The sequence below is a fragment of the Scardinius erythrophthalmus genome (genome assembly GCF_964197995.2).
Source record: "Scardinius erythrophthalmus genome assembly, chromosome: 23".
Classification (NCBI taxonomy): domain Eukaryota; kingdom Metazoa; phylum Chordata; class Actinopteri; order Cypriniformes; family Leuciscidae; genus Scardinius; species Scardinius erythrophthalmus.
Window position 1 is genome coordinate 20,230,542 of NC_138243.1, and position 6,816 is coordinate 20,237,357.

The 6,816-nt window shown below is 37.5% G+C and overlaps 1 protein-coding gene across 4 annotated transcripts in view; it reads right to left on the reverse strand.

The window, feature by feature from the left end:
- Positions 1 to 6,816, reverse strand: part of LOC308683761 (homeobox protein PKNOX2-like) — a 76,651-nt gene that overhangs the window by 53,778 nt on the left and 16,057 nt on the right. Inside the window, exon 1 of one of the 4 annotated variants that reach the window (XM_081354474.1) lies at positions 6,610 to 6,710. The exons of the other annotated variants lie outside the window; for them this stretch is intronic. The gene's annotated coding sequence lies outside the window, so the exon portion shown is untranslated. Of the gene's footprint in view, positions 1 to 6,609; positions 6,711 to 6,816 lie in introns of those variants that run through there. 4 annotated transcript variants of the gene reach the window in all.

A 6,816-nucleotide genomic window follows, 5' to 3' on the forward strand; every position in this document is an offset into this window, starting at 1 on the left:
ACGTCCCACGGTTGTTCACTCTATCCATAGCATGATCCATTAAACCGTCGTTATCCGACATTCAAATCAAAACAGATGTTCCCCTGTAAAATCTAAAATTACAGTAAATAAATAAAGAAACAGAGGATGACAAAAACAGAGCCCTCTTTTTCACATTGCCAGAGCCTATCCGATGTCATATTGGTTAGATGTTATGGCTGGAAGCTATGCCTTTTATCTAATCAGGGCATAGATTTTCCTCTCTTTTCCACCTCGGAGATAACCCGATTACACGGTAACACTGTCTCTGAGTCAGTTTAGCAGCTGCCCTGTGGATAAGCACACAAATCTGTATACAGCGGTCACAGGTAGAGCTGAAGTGCTCTTAAATACAGTATAGAATATTACTCCCTATGACAAGACAGAAGTACCCCCAATATAAAAAATATGTTTTATATGATTTACCTGAGTAGAACATTCGCATCAACTGTTAAAATTGAACTTTGTCAACCAGCAAGAATATTAATACACAGGGTCCCTGATAAAAGTTACATTTTTATGATGTTATGATTGATTTGACCCCATAAAATCAAGATGAGAGTACTGTTGTTTTTAGTCAATGTTTATTAGCTTTAATGCTAGTCTATATGCAAGTGTAATCCTAAAAGTAAAAAAAAAAAAAAAAAACAGTATTTCTAGTGTAATAAATATTGATGACTCATTCTGCAACTACACAGCTTTTGTCCAATCAAATCTCTCTAGTATTTCCCGATCGAATAGCAAGAAGCAAATCATGTTCATGGCTGTGACTTAAATGAAGCCTGTGTGACTTAAATGAGTTCTGCTCAAACTTGCCAAAATGTTCACACAGGGGGAAAAACTGCATTCGTCATGCCATTTAATGGGGTCTTAAATGTAATATGTGAACAACATAATAATAATAATAATAATACATTCTATTTACATAAATCATGTTGGGCATTACTGAAAATCAAATTTATGTTTATGGTCATATTTTAATGAACTGGAGTGGTATTTTTAAAGTAAAAGTGCCGTGGCAGACATTAAGATTAAAAAAATGTAAACGACAAATCCAAGTATGCACAGCTAAAGTCTTCAAAAAGTTAGAAAAGCATCTGTTCTCAGTAAACATTCTGTAGAGCCAAACCCTGAAAACACTAACAGAGCAGCAGAACAGGGTTACAAAAGACAGTTAAACCACCCACTATGTAACTGCTATCTATGTCAGGTTTTTCTATTAGTATTAGCAATCAAAAAGACTTTCTGTCACTCTCTTACACACACAGATGTTAATCAGCTGGAATGAAAGAGAGACACACATAAGAGATAAACAAACACTTCAGTGTTTCATGGGTTAGTTTTAAATGAACAGTACATCTCTCTTCTGATTTATAGATTGAGATTTCAAGAGCTGTTTTACATCTATATGACATTTGGCATCTATCATATCTAAACTACATCAAACAATTTACTCATGACATAACTGCTGCTATGAAAAACTAAGAACTGAAATCTGGGAAATGTGATTATTTTTTTCAGATTACAGTCAAGCAAATACTCTTTTTCAACCAGAAGTGATGCACACTTTAAAGCACAAAGTTTGGCACTCGATTTAAGTTATCTAAGAAATCTGTGTAATCATACTGACATGCACAGATTATCATCAAATCTTCACTGTAATTTCTTCTCTTTCATCTTTTCAAGCATGAATGTTATGTTGAATTTTAATGTGTTTATACATGTATCTATCTGTTATATGCGTGAGTGGATGTTTGCTTAGTGAAGCGTGTACGTTTTTGCGTGTATCTGTGTGATCGAGAGAAAGACAGATACGTGCATGTATGTGTGTGTGTGTGTGTGTGTGTGTGTTTCTAACAGTAAAACAGTAGGGTTGCACATTCCTGTCCGACATAACTTAAGACAAGCAGACACTGAAGAAAACGCCTATAAAACTCTCTCAGCCTCTTCTCCTCCATCTGTTTTGTTTTCCTTCCATCTCTCCTTTTTGATGAGCTGGGTCTTCAGTCCCCCCAATAAAATCCCATTAGCTCTTAATGAAGTCGAGCTCGCTGCCTCGCGCCTTCACCTCATTTAGCACAATTGTCTGGCAGCCATTAGCACGGAGGCAATTACAGCCGAACGGCGAGAGTAATTGGAAATGCCGACAGGGACCCCAAGAAAACGGGAATAAATAAAAAAAAAATATTCAAACTAATAAGCCTCCATTTGGTTGGTGGGGGCTGCTAGGCTAAATCAACATAATGCTAATCGAGGCTGATGAGGAACAGACTCGGGGTGAAGGCCAGGGGTGGTGGAGATGATGATGATGATGATGATGAGGTTGAGATTGTTATAGAAAGAGCAAAAGGAATTGCACTAATCAACTCCTCGATGACACAAGGTACTGTACTGTTAATGCCCATGTAAACTGATGCTATATTATTTTTTTTTAATATCCACTATTAAAAGGCAACATGAAATCAAAATGGACCTTCACCAAAACATTTTTTAATTATGTCATCAGTTGGATCATGTTGTTCCAAATCCACAAGACTTTCGTTCATCTTCGGAACACAAATGAAGATAATTTGAATGATATCTGAGAGCTTTCTGTCCCTCCATTGAACATTTATTCACCCAAAACTTAATTTAACTTATGCTTTTATCCACATATAAACATTTATCAGCGAAGAATGTTTATTGCATTTAATTTTGGTAAACGGAAGCTCAAGCGTGCTTGCTTGTTGCATGGGAACCAATGAGGTTCATTCTTGCGTGTTACGCAGGTTTGTTCTCACGCGGTAAGCAATGAGGTTGAAATACAAAGTTCTTTCATGAAAATCTAGATGGCGCAGGCTAATAGGTCCTTAACTCAACCTGCTTGCTTTTGGTTCCTGCTGTATCAGTAGCTAATGAGCTCGCTGCTCTACCTTCAAATACTTGGTCAGCATTTGCTGTAGCAGTGCAGCGCACTTTCAGAAACCCTCCACCTTCCCCAGCTCCACCTGTGTAGATCTGCTAAGGGTAATTCATGCGTGTTATAAAACGATCTTGTCTCTTCAGTAGACCTGGATTAAACAGCTAAATTCATACGGATTTATTTTACAATCTCTTTATGGATATTATGGAGTTCTAGTTAAATAGACTTTCAATGGAGGTACAGAGGTCTCTTAGATTTCATAAAAATATCTTAATTTGTGTTCCAAAGATGAAAGTTTTTGGACACATAACACAAAAGTCTTATGGGTTTGGAACGACATTAGGGTGAGTAAATGATGAATTTTCCTTTCTTGTGTGAATAATCCCTTTAATAAGTGTCCCAGGTCCTACTGTGCATTCATGAGAAAAAAAAATATTAATCAATAATATATAATTGAATCCCAACAGATCAAATTGCTGTCTTAACAATAATAAATAATACAGCATTCCACTTACTGGTATTCCAATACTTCTCACTAATGAATTTCCGTGGCTTTCATACTTTTCCCCCCAGTGATAATACTGTATAAATATAATATTAATTTATAATAATGTTCATGGCTTTTCATGAATTTAAGGTTTTGTTCATTTCAATGGCTTTAGAAATCTTTCCAGGCTTTTAGTATTTGAATCTTTTGACATAAAAGGTTTTATTTTAAGGTCTTCTGACAGGTAGAATTTAGTTTAATGTACCTTCATGAAGCCAAAAATACATTTAAAGGTAATATGAAACTGTAAAATGGCATAAATTATTTCAGCAGAAAAAAATAATTCCAGACATGAAGAAAATTATTACATTTTAAAGGAAAATTAATTAACAGAGCTTTCTGGAAATTCAGTCTACAAATAACAGCAACATTCCTCGCAAACGACGCTTTGTCAAGTCCTTGAATAACGAATAACCGCACGGTGTTCTAGGTGTTGTGTGTGGCCTTCTGGTGCCAGATGCCAGGGCAACTCCCTGACTCCTCACCCTACGTACTCACATCAAACTGGGCAACTGGTGGCAGAAACCTGATCAGAGGGGGTAAAAATCAGAGGGCACCTTTCACAAGAACTGGGCAGAGTGCCCAACGGTCCACAGGAGGGGGCAAAGAATAGGGTCTGGTTGGAATGGTGTGTGTCTGTGATGTGTGTGAAGGCGTCTTGGCACTAGCTTTCCGGAGCCGGCACGGGAAACAGAAGGTCGAGTCCCACAATAGTGTCCCAGGGGGCAACCACAATACCAGCTCAATGACCGCAGTCAACAATACTCTCAAGGCCTTTTATTCAGAGAGTTCAATGGACCAGACACACCCAGTGGCACTTTCCTACACAAAACAAGACCCTGGCAGGCTGGCACACACACACACACACACACACACACACACACACACGCATACATATTCATACACCTTTATATAAATGACAATATTGCTACTATAAAAGAGGCTTTCAGTCCAGGATCACTCTTGAATCACTGCCTTGGTTGTTGCCATTTCACAGTGTTGAGGACACTACTTTAAAACTTAGAAGTTAGCCCTTAAAAAGTTTATTAAAAGTTCAAATTAGTAAAATTTTGAGTAGTTAATTCGGATACACTACAAATAAATACATATATTTTTTAAAGTGTTTATATAATATTATATTATTTTGTAAAATTATACACAATATAATCAATATTAAACAACAATACATTACAGATTCATCTACTGTTCATGAATCTGTTGATTTTCATTGAAATGAATCATGTAGGTGAATCAGTTTAAATGAGTCATCACATCGATTTATTTAAAATTATTTTCCGATCGAACTGATTCACTAAAAAGAATCTGACTGATTCATTTTAGGCGAGTGTATTAGATTATACGCTCAGTTTTAAAGGTAGCTGAGCTACTGTTATGCTACTTAAAATTTAATAGCATCACATGTAATTGGTTATTCTCCAACACTGCTCCCGGTTAATATTTGGCATAATGTACAATAAGTTAATTCACTTCATCTTAGCTGTAAGATGAGACAAGAAGAACTAGTATTGATCATGGGAAGGTGAAGATTTAGGTGAATAGTCATTAAGCAAAGCATGAATGTAGCACAGGCCGCTGCAGCAAAAACGAAAAGATGCAGGCTCCTTCCATTTCTCTTGTGCTTTCACTCCAAAAATGTTTATTTGTCTAAAAAGATCTACAAACAATCACTTCACTCGACAGGAGAGAGAGAGCTTTCCAGTCAGGAGGAGATTTAATTAGGGAAATCTCATTAGGTTTAACAAAATTAAGCGTAAAACAATCCTCGGCAGGGCTCCGAGAGCGAGAGGGAGAGAAAGAAAGGGGGAATTTGGGGTTTTGAGCGATTAGAGTCGGGAGGATATTGAGATAGTCACTTCCATGCTGCTGTGGGTGAAAATGGCACTAGATACCCAGCTGTTTTCACACTCAATTAAAGAGACTTGCCTGGATTTTACCCCCTCTGAAAAGCAAAGAGTTAACCATTCTGCATATTGCCGCACACACAAATGTCTCCCTCAGATTCGCCCTCTCTCACTCATCCACAACGTAATTCCACCCTGAGCCCACGAACCATTAAAGACACAAATTGTGTTTTCGAACAAATTCGCACTCTATAAGGACATAACAGAAAGTGCTATTAAAGTGAGGAAACAAACTCTTAAACAACACAGCTGGGGTGATTGCAGACGAACAGCAAGCATTGGAAAATTCATTTCAAACTTTATCTGTAAAGGCCCAATTCTGAATGAACCAGCAAGAAATAACTCTACGATTCCAGAAGAGTGAAATCACTGCAGAGAAATCACAGGTTTGCGTATTCTAGGCAGCTCGATAGGTGACACTGCATATTTATCAGCCCTCCTCAGTAAAGTGAGAGAACTTTATGTGCTATCAATGCTTTAAAAAAATCCATATATAGAAGACCATTTTATGCATGACTACAAAAGCTGTTAGGTGAATTTGTGGAAACCGCAGTTTACATCAAAGTACAAGAAAAGTGTTTGGGAACCAAAATGGCTCTGTTCCAACACCTAGTGAGCTGCCTAGCTGCTAGCAACCTTACCGAAACTGAACCTCATAAATGACAGATTGAGAATGAGCAACATCAGCAGCAACTCTTTGCAAACCAAATACCATTACACAAAATAGCATTCTTAATGTTAAGCGTATGGTTCACAATTGATTTCGATGGAGTTCGTCGTTAGCATGTTGTTTAGCAAACAATGTGATATTCTAAAAGGCAGAAAAACAGCACATACAAAAATTGTGTAAAATAGCATTTTCTACATTTAAATTGAAGTAATTTAGCCTGGGAAAACCCAGACTACTTCCGGCGAATTTTAATTCTCTCTCCAGGATAATCTGGAGAAGAGCCCATTCAAACTCATTTCTGTGCCGCCGAAATCGCGGCACCAATCAGAAACGTTTGGGGAGGGATTTACATGATGACGACAGCGCAGCGATGCTGAAGGAGTTCTCACGCAGTGAAAAATACATTGCGGAGCAGAGAGGAGACTGACAACACGCTGGCAGACAGGACAGAGCAGGCTACTTTTCAGTTACGTTTGATATTAAACATATTGAACAAAGTCTCAGCTTTCAAATTTGGTAATTTTTTAAAAGAAATTTAAACAATAAATACCGTTTTGTTGCTCTTTAATGTGCCGTGACAGATCGCTGTAGAGCATCAGTTAAAGCTGTTCTTGTGAACCGATCATCTCTTCCTTCTAGTTAATTTATAGCCTCAAATAAACATGAACAAACATAAGAAGGAATGTTGTTTTAACCACGGAAAGGCGTCAGTACACTCCGTTTTTCAAGTTCAAATCCTCCTATGTTAATCTGCTCT